This window comes from Excalfactoria chinensis, chromosome 6 (assembly GCF_039878825.1).
Source record: "Excalfactoria chinensis isolate bCotChi1 chromosome 6, bCotChi1.hap2, whole genome shotgun sequence".
NCBI lineage: Eukaryota > Metazoa > Chordata > Aves > Galliformes > Phasianidae > Excalfactoria > Excalfactoria chinensis.
Window position 1 is genome coordinate 7,889,364 of NC_092830.1, and position 14,531 is coordinate 7,903,894.

General features: G+C 38.4%; 1 protein-coding gene across 7 annotated transcripts in view; it reads right to left on the minus strand.

Moving 5' to 3' along the window:
• Nucleotides 1-14,531, minus strand: part of LOC140253806 (protein FAM13A-like) — a 205,333-nt gene that overhangs the window by 126,646 nt on the left and 64,156 nt on the right. For all 7 annotated transcript variants that reach the window (XR_011904005.1, XR_011904006.1, XR_011904008.1 and 4 more), the window contains exon 3: nucleotides 9,287-9,465. The gene's annotated coding sequence lies outside the window, so the exon portion shown is untranslated. The remainder of the gene's footprint in view (nucleotides 1-9,286; nucleotides 9,466-14,531) is intronic.

Sequence of the window (14,531 nt, forward strand, 5' to 3'; positions counted from 1 at the left end):
GCCCCATTACACTTCTCTTTGACCTTCAATTTACCTGCTATGTTGGGACACAATTTGCAGTTCTGATAGATATAAATGGAGTTCAGAAAGAAAAAGATGGAGTTTTTAACAAAAACTGCTAAGCTAATTTTTGCCTGCAGCGACTGTCATAAATCTACTGTAGGCAAGGCTTAACTCCTTCACCTGCAAAACTAAGCAAGAAAAGAATTGTTTTGCAAAGCTGCATTCAATAAAAATGAATTGTGGTTTTCAGTTTCTTAGAAACTGAATCTATGAAAATTAATCCCTGCAATTGCAAACAAAATATGCATGACTTTTAATATAGATATGCCCAATGTAACATGCTTATGCCCAACTTCTTTTTAACATTTATATCCAACAAAGAGTAATCTAAAATGGAAAGTAACCACCAAATTACTCATTTATTCACTATAATGAAAATGCTATTTTTAGTAATAAGCAAAAATAATTAGAAATTTTCGTTTTCATCCCACATCTAATCATACAAAGACATAGCCTTTTTTCTAAACCTCACTGACCCCTAAAATCTGTTGTTCTGTTCTTCTTTCAGCTAATATGGAATAGGACAAAATTATCACCCATACTAAAAATCATATCAGCAGGTCCTTTTATCACATTATCGATCATCTTGCTTTTAGAGAGAAGCCCAGTTTCCATTCTTAGCTCAAACAGTAAGCGGGGAATTATACACAAGTTATCTATTTAGAGGTACTGTCAGGCTTTACCCTTAGAGAAGACTGAGAACTGACTTGCACAGGCTTGACTGTGGCCATAAACAGCACAATGGACTCTGTGGCTTTGATAAGCAGCTGATATTTCAGTGATGTTCCAGTTTAGTAAGGTAACACTTCTAAAGCACATTTTCTTCAAATCTGAAATTCTGAGAAAGCAACCAGGCTGTTAGATGAGGTGTGGCTGATGGAACTTCAGGCACCCTGAAAGGAAGTCACTGCATCCTTATTAAGTCTTCGTCATGGTACACAAAACAGACAGGATTTTACAAAGTTTCTCCTCACATCTTGGAGAAGTGAAGTAGTTTCAGAAGAATAAGAATCTGACTGCAGATTTTCAACCCTGGACCCACTTAATTGCCTCCATCATCCAAAGGAGAAAAAAAATGACAGCAACAACGATTTGATCTGAACTAACAGCTTCGCAGCTGATCTTGTACATATATAATACTTTTGTTAATACAACAAAAACGGGTATTTACTCTTAGCAAGTTTGCAGATGACACGAAGCTGAGTAGTGCAGTTGATACAGTAGAAGCAATGGATGTTATCCAAAAGGACATGTAATTTTGGCCCATGAGAATCAAATGACGTTCAGGAAAACCAAATGCATAGAGTTGCACTGGGGTCAGGGCAGTCCCAGACTGGGAGAACAATTTCTTGAAAGTAGCCTTGCAGAAAAAGACTTAGGGGTCCTGATAGATGACAAACTTAACGTGAGTCAGTAGTGTGTGACTACAGCCCAGAAGGCCAAAAGTAGCCGCCTAGGCTCCATTAGCAGTGGGGTGGCCAACAGAGTGAGGGAGGGGATTGTCTCCTGTGTCCTTGTGAGGACATCTGGAGTACTGTATCCACAGATCTGGGGTTCCCAGTAGAGGAGGGATGTGGATCTGTTGGAGTGGGTCCAGAGGAGAGCCATGAAGATGATCATAGGTCTGGAACACCTCTCCTACGAGGACAGCATGAAGGAGCTTAGCTTGTCTGAGAAGAGAAGGCTCTTGAGAAAACCTCATTATGGCCTTCCAGTATTTAAAGGGAGACCATAAAATTCTTGATTTCCATCCCGTTTATGTGATTAGATAGTTATAGAAAAGGAACAAGAGAGAATGGTTTTAAAGTAACAGAGAGGAAACTTAGATCAGATTTCAGAGAAAGTTTTTCATGGAGAATGTGGCAAGGTGCAGAAACAGGCTGCCCAGAGGTTGTGGATGACACATTCCTGGTGCTCAAGACATAGAAAAAGCCTCATGGCTTTTCCGTTTGTTTGTTTTTTGTAAGTCTTAGACAATTTCAAGTTAAAGCTTTGTATTTGTTTTTATCTTCTGGGAGGATGGAATGATTCTATTAGCACATTTTAAACCAAAAGACAAACTCTTCTTCTTGAGACCCCAAGGCAACCTGGGATGAGGATACCAGCCTTTATTCCCCTCCTACATTATTCTTTCCAAGTGGGAAGCAATTTTAAAAACTCGAGCAGTGTGGTTTTCCTCAAGGAGAAGTACATTGTGTAATCAATGATAAATCAGATGCTGATGCAGCTTCTTTGATCTTAAGGATCAAGCAGACAAAAACCACGCTTGCCTGAAGCATCGCTGCACTGGAAAGACAGCACAGTACTACTTTGCGTAACACTTACTGTGTGATGACATACACACCAAGATAGGCAGATTCTGTTAGACATTACCCACGCATCAGTGGTCTACCTTTGATTTGCCCAGCCTCTGAAAGCAAATAAACTCAGCTTCATTAGTTTTCTTGGCATTGAGATGCTTTGTCAGGGAAGGAAACTTCTGGTACGCAAACACAAAATCCCAGAAAAACATAAACCCACTGTCTGAAGAACGGGAACAAAATACATCTTATCAGGGTTTGCAGATTGAGCGGATTGTAAGATATTGATCTCTAGCTTTATTTTATTTAATTTCTTTGTCTACTTCCAAGCCACGCAGTTAGTATGATTTTCAGTTTGGCTGGTTAACATGAACTGCAAATAGTGAATGCAGAAATATTTTGATCTATTCTACTTCCAATCAAATTTTCATAATATAAATGAAGTCTGTACAAACAATTTGCATCTACAGCTAGCTTTGGTGCCCAAAGGCCAGATGTACTGAAATAAGAAACTTACTGAATTCTATTAATATCAAATGAAAGATACTTGTTAACCTTCATGTGGTTTCACCAGCACCCGAAACAAGTGTTTTTACGTGAACTGGGCAATGGTTCCCTTTTTCATCTAATCCGTATCAAGCTTCTCACAAACTGCATCTTTTTTAAAAAAATAAGACAAGGCTGAAGGATCTAACCATTTATCTGGAACATTTAAACCTCACTTAGCCACCTATACCTTCAAAATCACCCTATTCAGTGATTGGAGGTAACGTCAAATATTAGCCACTGAAGAGATGTCACTGAAGTCAATTTCTATCTAGCTACCAAATTCAGGATTCTGCACAAATAGCTCGTAGGCATTTCTCTTCTTTTATTGAAACAAATCTGTACTGACCTCTAAGGAAAGCCTACCATCTGCTGGGAGCCAGTGAATCCTTATTATTCCTTACCTGAGATGAACGGGTATTTAAAGGTCATTTTTTCCTGAATGTTCTTCAGGTTCTTTTCATTAGATCGCAAAGCAAAGCCCATGTCAGCAAGAAGGTTAAGAACAGTGAAGTGAATATTCTTAATATAAGCAGAATAATTTAACCTAGAATATGATAAAAGAGACTGTCACCATAAAAAAAATAAAATTAAAAAAAAAATAATCTGTAAAACGAGTCACAAAAGTGTGAAAAAAATGAAGAATGAAGTAACTAAGTACAACTGTCACATTTTTATCCACTGTGGAGAAACAAATCATTTAGCTTAGGCTTCAATCCTCCGAATGAACCACAAAACACCCACACCCAAGAGAACAATGTAAATGATTATTCTCACAGATATTCTTGAGTTGGGTTGGTTTTTTGTTATCGAACAATCTCTCCCTTTAACTAAGTTTTGACTGCTCTGGTTTAGGCTGTGCCAGTTAAGAAAGCTTCCATAGCACCAGCTTTAGCATACGATCAAGCTGTTATAATATTTATTATTCCAGTCTTTGTTTCTTTGTTCTGAATATCCTGTTTCCCTCAGTAATGAAGTTTCATCTGTTTTCAGCTGCTCTTAAGAGGGTGTCATTATTACTGTCTAATATAAACTGTAATCTAGTCTGTCATCAACAAGAAATATTTAAATATTATTTAAAATGCTAATCATACACCATGAACATCTTCCAGATTACACCAAGGTACACAGCACATGTGTATGTGTCGGTGACACAGACTATCATATAAGCTTTATTTTCTTGCAATAGCAGGGACAAAGAAGTACATTTTTCTTAGTAGTAAGCAATAAATCCTCAGGGAGGTGGGAGGACTGTAAGAGCTGTCTTACATTTGGGAAGCAACAAGACAGAGAACCTTCCCTATAGGTTGCATTAACTAACTGTATCAGTGTGTTTTTGTAAAGGGTTTGTTCCCTTCCGAGGTCACTATTGAAAGCTAAAATGTAAAGTACATTTTTAGGGATTTAAGGGATTTTGGGCTGCTGAGAACTTCCTTTAGAAATTACGCACTCTGGCCAATGTGAAAAAAATGCATAGAAAATTCTTCCTACGCCTGCAAAGTACTTAACCTATTTCTCATGTTCTGCAAATGGAGGCAATGTTTCCTAAATATTCCCTCAATCTGAAAAAATCAAACTTCATTCTTTGTATGAAAATTTCACTAATACGCATGAGTAAAGAAAGTTAATGCTAATTAATCTACACTTGAAGTACTCTGTTATCAAAACACACTTTTAATTCATTTTGAGATGCAGTTTCTGCCTTAATACATTTATTGACATATGTTCTGTGAAGAGACAAATTCAACAACAGGGATGCTCAGATAGTTTTAGCTGGGAGTAATCACTGAATTATGATGTTCAGAACTGTATTTGTTTTGTCTTATCTGTTAGTCTCAGTGGTTTGTAATTCTCTCTAGCACTTTGTTTAACATGTAGGTTGAAAAAAATAAATAAATAAAAATCAATCTTTCTTCTGCACATAAATGCTTGCAGAGATGTACATCTCCACCATATTCCGGTGACACAATAAGTAGTGTTTCCTATTGCAGCTGAACTACACCAGAACAGCTATTAGGCATATCAGCCAGCACAGCTGAGCTTTATTATCAAGTGAGAATCTGACCTACCCTGACACACTTCAGCATTCTATATTCAGACAGCGTTGTAGTGCGATGTAAATCACTGCCAGCTTATTTTCATAAAAATACTTCTTAATTTTCATTGTGATTATGCAAGCTACACCACAAACATAAGTGAGAGAACACTCCATTCTCATGACCCATTCTGAACACACTACAGTTGATTTTCACAAGGCTCTGATGAGGTTCTACTGAAGGGAAGGAGTTTGCTTTTTCCAGCAATGACATACCAGAAATAAGTGAAATCAGATTATACGAAAGGATAAAGGAACCCTATGGATTTTTACAAGTTTCCTTTTTCTGCAAAACTGATGATGTTATACAAGTTAAACTTCTCAGTAAAACAAGAGCTTTTAACACCCTCTCTTCAAGACATGCATATCATATCACACAATAACTGAGACTGCTCTAAGGCATAAAGCATGCCATGCCGTACTCATCCACCTCTGAGTAGTTTCCTAGGAACTGTCTGAAGAAGAACTGCAACAAGAGCGAACTTACAGCAGAGCAAACTTGTGCTTCACCAGGGACAGGCATTCAGGTCTTACTGGAAAACAGATCAGTATAGTTTCACATATTAGTTTTATTTCCCTGACCTACAACTTATTACAGGTACTTTAAATCAAAAGTATTTAATTTTCAGATATTTTGTTTACTATACAGCAATTATTTCTGATAATGCAGACTTACTGAAACAAAAGGGAACACATTTTCATAGACTGAACTCTAAATAATGAAACCTCTCCCCCTTCCTTCTGCTAAGCAGGGATCTATTTCATTTTCTAAGCAGACTGCTGCACTCAAAACATTTCAAATGAGGCAAGAAAAATGTTTGTGCCATCCTAAAGTCCTCCAAACCCTGCTGGGCAGCTGGCTGTACTGGCCATAGATCACACTACCAGGTGCTGACCATGCTCTGCCAGCTTCTACAGTTGTCTCTAGTCCTGCCATGTGTTGCCTTAGAGTGAATCCTCATTCGATTTCCTGCCTAATTGCTCAATTCAGCATTCATTTGCTAATGGTGCCTCTTTTGCCAGTCTACCATGTGTTTTTTCATCATTTTGCTTCACTGCTAGAACCAGTTGAATAAACAACAATCCATAATTCGGTCACATTCCCACATCAAAAACACCAAGTTTGGTCCTCCGTCATACATAAAAATCCTAACTGTTTGCAAATATTTCTGTTACAAATTGGTAGAAATACACTGACTCTGAATTTTCTGCAAGTTCAAAGAAATTGAAAATCACTATTAAAAATATACTGGTCATTATCTGCTACTCATTTGAAATATTCCATTCTGTTTAACCCAGAAGAGTGCAGATAGGTACAAAAAAAAAAAAAAAAAAACATTAGGGCAAGTGTACAAATGCAAACAGTGCCATTTGAAATTGCTTTTCAAATGACTGCTAAATACAGATAAGTATCCAATCTTCTCCCACATATTCTTTAAGAATGTCTTTAATTATCACTGTTAAATGCTCTCCAGGGTTTCTGTCCACACCAAATATGCAACAGTGGGCACTGAAAGTTGAATTTGAAGCTTCTTTGATTTCAAATGTAAATGCACACTTTTATTGAGAAAGAGATGCTCAATTCAACAGGTTTGAGCCTTTAAACTTGAAATTATATAATTCACAAAAGGAATCTAGTAAATACTGAAAAGCAGCGTCCTTTGCAGAGTAATGTTCTCCAGCTAATATGCTGAGATCTAGCAGCTCCAGGATGAATCAGAAGAATAAAATAATCACTATTTTCTAGAAACCAAAACTTGATGCCACAGATGGAAGCAATCTACAACTGAGACTGCAAACCTAACCTTCCTGCATTCCACATCCTGAAAACTGGCTGAAGAGCCACACCCTAAGGGCTGTGCACAGGAAAGTCACTAGAGGAGTATGGCAGCGTGTGGTATTGGGACCAATACAGTTCAATATCTTCACTAATGCCCTGGATGATGGATCAAAATACTAAGTCAGCAAGCCTGCAGATGCTAAAGAACTGCACGGAAATGCTGATGTACCAGTTGGTTGTGCTGCCATGCAGACACCTGAGCAAAAATAGAAAAACAGGGCAACAAACATCATGAAGTTAAAACTGAAAGACCAAGCCCTGCACTTGGGGAGCAGTAACCCCAAACACTGGAACATGTGGGAGTTTGAAATGCCAGAAAGCAATTTCATAGAAACATGGGCATACTGGAAATAGTCCAAGAAAGGGCCATGTGGGTGATTAAGGATTTGAAACACTGATAGTATGTAAGCAGGAAGTAAGAGATGGTATTTTCCAGTCTTGAGAAGAGGCTCCACAGGGATGCTATACATGTATATAAATAAATACCTGATGGGGAGAGAAAGAAGATGGATTCACTTCAGAGGCACGTAACAAAAGATCAAGAAGGACTTTCCATTTAGATTTTCATCTAAACATAGGAAAAAGCTGTTTAATTACAAGGTTGATTGAACACGAGAACAGGTTGCCCAGAGAGAGCTGTAGAGTCTCTAAGACATATACAAAACAAAAACAGCCCTGTGTACAGCTGACACTGATTTGAGCAGAGCGGATGGACCGGATCTCCAGAAGTCATTTTCCAACCTCAATGATTCTGTGAAAAACAGCACAGCCAGGTGGTCTGTTCAGCTTTGTCCACTCAGAGAATGACTGGAAAAAGACAGACCTGAATACACCAAAAGCAAAGTGATGTACAAAACAACATTTGTTCTGGCTGACGTAGCATGTCTGGCATAGCTACATCACTGTCTGACAGTACAAATACCAGACAAACCTTCCTCTGCTTCTGGCTGTTCTGACAAAAGCAGAAAAGTTTCCATCTCGCTTAAAACACAACAACGAACTGAAAATCCTCACTTCTGAATAAGGAAGGCAGTAAAACTAGGAGATGCCAATTCAGTATTTTATCTTTATCAAAATTTTCCATTACATTTGAGTGAAATCCCCAAACAGGAAATTTCAAAACAATTGCATTTTTTGTTGCCAGTACTTCAGGCATCTTAAACTGTAGAAATTTAGCCTCTGGCACAAAATGTTCCAGTGTGCCTTCATATTTATTTCACAATATTTGAAGTCTGATACCACATTTCAACTTTTACAGCTAGAAAAAGTGTAAAATCTGTTTTTTGCGAATCATACCAAGTCTTTGGCTTCTCCTTAATTCTTTGAACACCTGCTTATTTAAAATTAATACACCCACCTCCCTACAGTACTGCTACAAGTTAGCTCCAGAGAAGCAGGTGGATTGGTACCTCATAATGCTAATGCACTAACAAAACGGTAACTTGCAGCCCTAACAGGGGTGCTGCAGGAGGGAAGTGATTTAAACACGGTTTGGAAATCTATCAAATATTAAAACTTTTTAAAATTAGAAGTACAATCACAGTAAATTACATCAAACGTTCAAACGGTCTCACAGAGACAAGTGGTTAAAATTATTTTGTCAACTTAGATGAAAATTCCAAATGTCTTCAGATTCAGATTATCCAGTAGATCAGCTAGAAGCTTGCCAGAAGAGTTAGGAGACAGAAAGAGTAAACCAAGGAGCATAGAAAGAAATCACTAAAATGTCTGAAGATTTTTTCCTTAAAACTTGTATGAAATTTACAATTTAAAATGCATGTTAGATTGTTTTTTGGTTTGGGGTGTTTGTTTGTTTTAATACAGAGGTTTTCAAGTACCAGCATGCTCTTCCATGTGATATTAAAATAGCAAAATCTCAAGGTTCTTACTCGTATTTACACATTTCACCAAAAAACATACTGAGAGCAGCAGATGTTCCTAAGTACAGTGAATTTTCCAAAAGGAAAAGTCTGCTTGATGGCAGTGGTAGGGTTAAAATGAGAAAGCAATTACCACTTTTTGGAGAAATCAGTACACATGTGGCATGTCATTATATGACTATTCTGGGAGATTTCTCTAAAACATCAATCACATAAATTGGGACCATTCCACAACCATCGTTATTGTCCTAAATCCCACTGGTAGTTTTCAAAATTATTTTGTCATCTTGCTTATTTTGCTCGCATGTACAGAACTACAGAAATACATAAAACTAATTATATACAAAAAGATTCTTAAATATTACACCACCTGAAAGCAACTTAAAACAGCCAAACTAGATGTAAGCATGGTATAAAATTCTTACTCAGAACTATGGAAAAGACTGAATTTCAGCTAATACAGTTGGACTGAATCTCAAATAAAAAATTAAAAAAAAAAAAAAAAAAGTAAAATATTCGACTAAGGGTCAGAAAATCACACAGAGCAGAAAATACTTCTTACCTACAACAGTTAATTCTGGAACACTGGGAGCAGGTAGCAGCAATGGCAGGTGCAAGGCAGGGACCATCTCATGCTGAAGCTCACTCTCTGCCCAATGCTTCATTTCTCTACATCTTTCTAGACACATCTCTCATCCTAGGCATTAATTCTTCTACTTCAACACAACAGTTTTCTATTCCCTGGAAAAGGAAAAATGAAACAAAATGTTTAGAAACAGACCTCAGTGTAATGAACCTATAAACATGCGCTCATCCTGTTAAGGACTTGTATGTTCTCCTTTTAATTACAAAATTGCAAAATCATGACAATCCATAAGGACCCCCAAGTTCTTCTCTTCAGGGTTGCTCCCAATGAGTTCTTTTCGTATCTGGGATTGTCCAGACTCAAGTGCAACACCTTGCACTTGGCCTTGTTAAACCTCATTAGATTTTCACACGCCCACTTTTTGAGTTTGTCCAGGTCCCTCTGGATGGTGTGCTTCCCTTCTGTTGTGTCAACTGCACCACTCAGCTTGGTCTCATCAGCAAACTTGCTGAGGGTACCACTCGATCCCAATGTCTTTGTCATTAATAAAGACACTGAAGAGCACTGGTCCCAAGACAGACCCCTGGGGGAAACCACTGATGACTACCTTATATCTGGAAATAGAGCCATTGAAAATAACCCACTGGTTATGACCATTCCACTAACTCTTTATCCACCAGACAGTCCAGGCTTCAAATCTGTATCTCTCCAATTTAGAGATAAGGATGTAGTGCAGGACAATGTCAAATGACCTTGCACAAATCCAGGTAGATGACATCAGTTTCCCTTCCTTCGTTAATCGGTGCTCCATCATAGAAAGTCATCAGATTGGCCAGGCACAATCTGCCTTTGGCAACGCCACTCTGGCTGTCTCAGATAACCTCCTCATCTTGCACATGCCCTAACATCTCTTCCAGAAGGATCTGCTCCATGATCTTTCCAGCCAAAGAACTGAAGCTGTCCAGCCTGTAATTCCCCGGGTCTTCCTTCCTCCCTTTCTTGAATACAAGAGCTATGCTTCTGTTTTCCCAGTCCCCAGGGCTTTGCCTGATGGTCACAATTTTTCAAATATGATGGAGGGCAGCTTGGCAACCACATCAGCTACTTCCTTCAGAACCCTGGTATGCAAGTTTACCAGCCCCACAGACTTGTAACCATTCAGTTTCATAAAGTGGTCTTGGACTGTGAGGGATTCTGCCAACCTGAACCCTGCTTAGAAGTTCAGAGGCACGAGAAGCCTGGCTAGCCCTGAAAATTGAGGCAAACGATTGGTTTGGGTGAAGCAGGCAATATTTAACAAAACAGACATCTTTACAGAAACTCATAGGAATCAGTTAAATTAACATCTATCTTTAAATTAACACTGGCCAGCATTTGAATGAATTACTAGCTTATCACTAAAATAGGTAGGCCTACCTGCATGTGGAGATTTACTCCAACAGGTAAATGTAAATTACAGAACTGTTTAAGTATCTGACAATTGGTGGAATCTTGGGGTGTATGTAATGATATATTTGGAGGAAACAAGTAGTCATAACCATATGTGATGACTGACTACAGCGTGGGAAAGCATTCAACACAAATTTAGATAGGTTTTCAGAGATCAATGGGGTTATGCAGCATCACAAACTGGAGGCTTGCTGGATGAAAACAGCATGTTCTAAGATCATATGTTTGATCCAGAGAGGACTCTGAAGTAGCGTTTCAGTGACTGTTTTATACCCTACTCATTTCTAGCTATTTTTGTGAAAAGAGGCACTGCTCATCCACAGGTGGTTGATTTCCACATATTGTCAGTGCTCCATTAATTGGTGGTATGGCCAAACTGAGCTTAAACAGCATAGCCCAGAATGACATAGCACTGCCAAAGTACAGAGCACTAACAAGACTGGGTAGAGAGTGCCCTTGGTAAAGAGCAAATATGATTTATCCAAAAATGTTTGGAAACTATGTACTATTTCTGTATGTTTACATCAGATTTTCCATCAGCATCAGTGTGTCCTCACCCATGCATGCAACATCTCTATAAACTCAGAGGACAATCTGACACAGCACCAGTGCACATGTAGCTCCTAAAATTCTCATGGAATCAGTGCTAAGCTATACCTAAAAAGCAACCGTGGACTCCATTTAATATAGCATGCATGTTAAACTAATCAGGTATAGTTTTTTCATGCTTCCAGTACCTGGAATGAGACACTGGCTAGCTCTGCAAATATTTACTTAATCCTAACAGGCTTATAATATAAGCACAGGCTGCAATACATGCAAAGTCAATCACTTTTATATGCTAGACAGGCAGAGTACAAGGTAGCAGTTTCTCTATGGCAGTGCATCTGACCTGCCACATACCACTTGCCTAGTCCAGTTATGTGACTTCTGCACCTGTATCATGGAAAGTTCAAAGCCCAGGTGTCTGCTCATGGATAACTCAATGCTTATTACTCTGTAAGAACACAGCAGATTACCTTGATGAATATATGGAGAATTCTATGTCAACCCACATAAAACACCATATGGCAATTTCCTGTAACATCAGTTCTACTCAGAACATAATTTTACTGTCACTCCTGCACCCAGTAAAGCAGTGTCAAGTTCTAGCAAAGAAATATTATCTCTCCAAGGGCTGTTGTCTTCCTTCCATTAACAGTGATTTTAGCAAGGAAAAATTAGAAATACTTCTGTAAATTACATTGAGGAGTTAATTTCTTAAGTGCAAACAGGCATGTACTACAAGCCAACAATGACACAAACATAAGAAATGTTAAAATAAATAAATAAATAAATCAGAACACTCCCTCCATCCAGCCTTTGAAAAATTAGATTTTAGTAATTTACAAGTCCTGCTTAATTTTCAGAAACTGTCCCAGCACAAAATTATAGCAAGGACTCTGCCTACCCAGTGAAGCATAGATGAATCAGGACATGGAGCTGTTAGAACAGGTCCAGAGGAGAATCATGAAGATTATCAGAGGGCTAGAGCACCTCTCCTATGAGGATGGACTTAGAGAGCTGGGGCTCATCAGCCTAGAAAAGAGAAGGCTCTGGGGAGACTTGATAGTGACTGAAGGGGGCCTAGAGGAAAGCTGGGGACGGACATTTGAGAAGAGCATGTGGCGACAGGATGAGGGCAAATGGTTTTAAACTGGAAGAGGGCAGATTTAGACTAGAAATTAGGGAAGAAATTCTTTCCTGTGAGGGTGGTGAGACATTGGAACAGGTTGCCCGGAATGGCTGTGGATGCCTCCTCCCTGGAAGCATTCAAGGTCTGCATGGGGCTTTGAACAACTTGGTCTAGAGTAGAGTGTCCCTGCCTATAGCAGGGCAGTTGGAACTAGGTGATCTTAAAAGGTCCCTTCCCACCTAAGCCATTCTATGATTCTATAATAAACAGAAAATAAATTGGATGTCCCGAATAAGAGAATTGAGATAACTGAGGCTAATTCAATCAGAGCACTGGTTTGATACACTCAGAGAGCACTAGAATTGATCCTAGAATGCAACAACCTGCATAAATACCATTTCATTGCTTTGGTTCGTTTCCAGATGGCTAGTATTGGTTCTATGCTAGAAATCCATTTGCAATGAAGTAGGCAAGTCAGCAAGAACAGCCTAACTGGCCTGGAAAACACTGACATCTATTTTCTCTCCCCAGATGACATCAGCTTGTAAAATACACCCTGCTGAATGTTCATAAACCCACGTTTTTAGCCAGCTTTCATGAGCCCTGAAAGACACACTTTAAGCAAGAAAATTTTAGTAGGACTTTTACTGTCTACATACCCATTATCATCACCTTTATTAGTTTTTTTCTAGATAACAGCTTATTGCCACTGGCAAGAAGGCAACCCAGTTCACATTGCTATGCTACTTTATAGCTACCTGTTGGAGGAACACAAAGTTTACTCTGAAACTGCACTATAACTTTCAGCAGAAAATTGATACCTTTTTCATGACAATTTATTAAGTTATCTATATAAAGTTTATTTTAGACTAAAAGCTTGTCTTTTTTTGCTATTGTAATTGTACATCAATGTTCATCACAAACACAAAAATCAATAAGTGCTCTGATTAGAGTATTATTTCTGTAAATCACAGTACATCACAGAAATAGGGGCTATTAATCTTTAAAGTCATTTCAATGTCAGTATTATGTTTAAAAACTGATCTAACAAAAGTTACAGTAAAAGTTATGGTAATAGTATCAATCAGCTAGGGAAAATAAGTAATGGAAACCAACATCTGGAATATCTTGAAAGTCATAATTATTATACAATCTTATTTGCCATAGGAGATTTAAAATGAACTGTTTCTATAAAAGCTTTATTAAAAATTAAGAAAACAGTGGCAAGCTTTCATTGCTGCAGTATTCTCTAAAAATGAAAATAAGTCAACGATAACAGTGATATTTGGTACCTTCATTTTCTGAAAGTACTATAATTAAGGACTACACTTCATTGTAGAATTAATGCTAAAATATTTGTGAGCTTTTTATTCAAATATTCTGTGACACTCCTGTAAAATCACACAGCCAACCACTGCTATAATATTTTGGTACCCAGTCTCCTTTTTTCTCTCCATCCTACATCCATTCCCCTTACCCAGTTCAAAGACAAGGCAAGCTGTGTGGTTAGGATTCATGCAAACAACACCCCTGCAGGATTTTTACTTCTGATTCCCTAACTCTGAGTTCCTCTAGCTTGCATGGTCCCTTCCCTGACTGCTCATGTTTGGTTACACCATTCTGAACCCAATGTAAATAAAATAATTCCTGCCCTACTGGTCACCCCTTTCAAGTACAAGCATTTAACAAACTTCCAATGTACAGAGAGTAATTCCAATGCAATACTGTAATCTTTGCAGAGAATCTTCAGTGCTAAGTACTGTTACGTTAGAGGCACTGAACTGAACACTGAAAACAGCAACAGATGTGATTAAGCAACCTTTAGGCCTGCCTTTATTTCCCTTTATGGCAGCCTGGTCATGTATTGAATGCGGAAGTTGGCAGCCCTGCCTGCAGTGGGGGCACTGGAGCTTGATGATCCTCAAGGTCCCTTCCAATCCAAGCCATTCTATGATATAAGTATCTCAAGATTATAAAATGGCCTCATTGTAGCCCTCTCGTCAAACTGTCTTAACTCCAACCACTTCAATTAACTGTAAAACTGAAGGAAGAGTAATGTTATATTCGGGGAAGACACTGAAAAAAAATGGAGCCAAG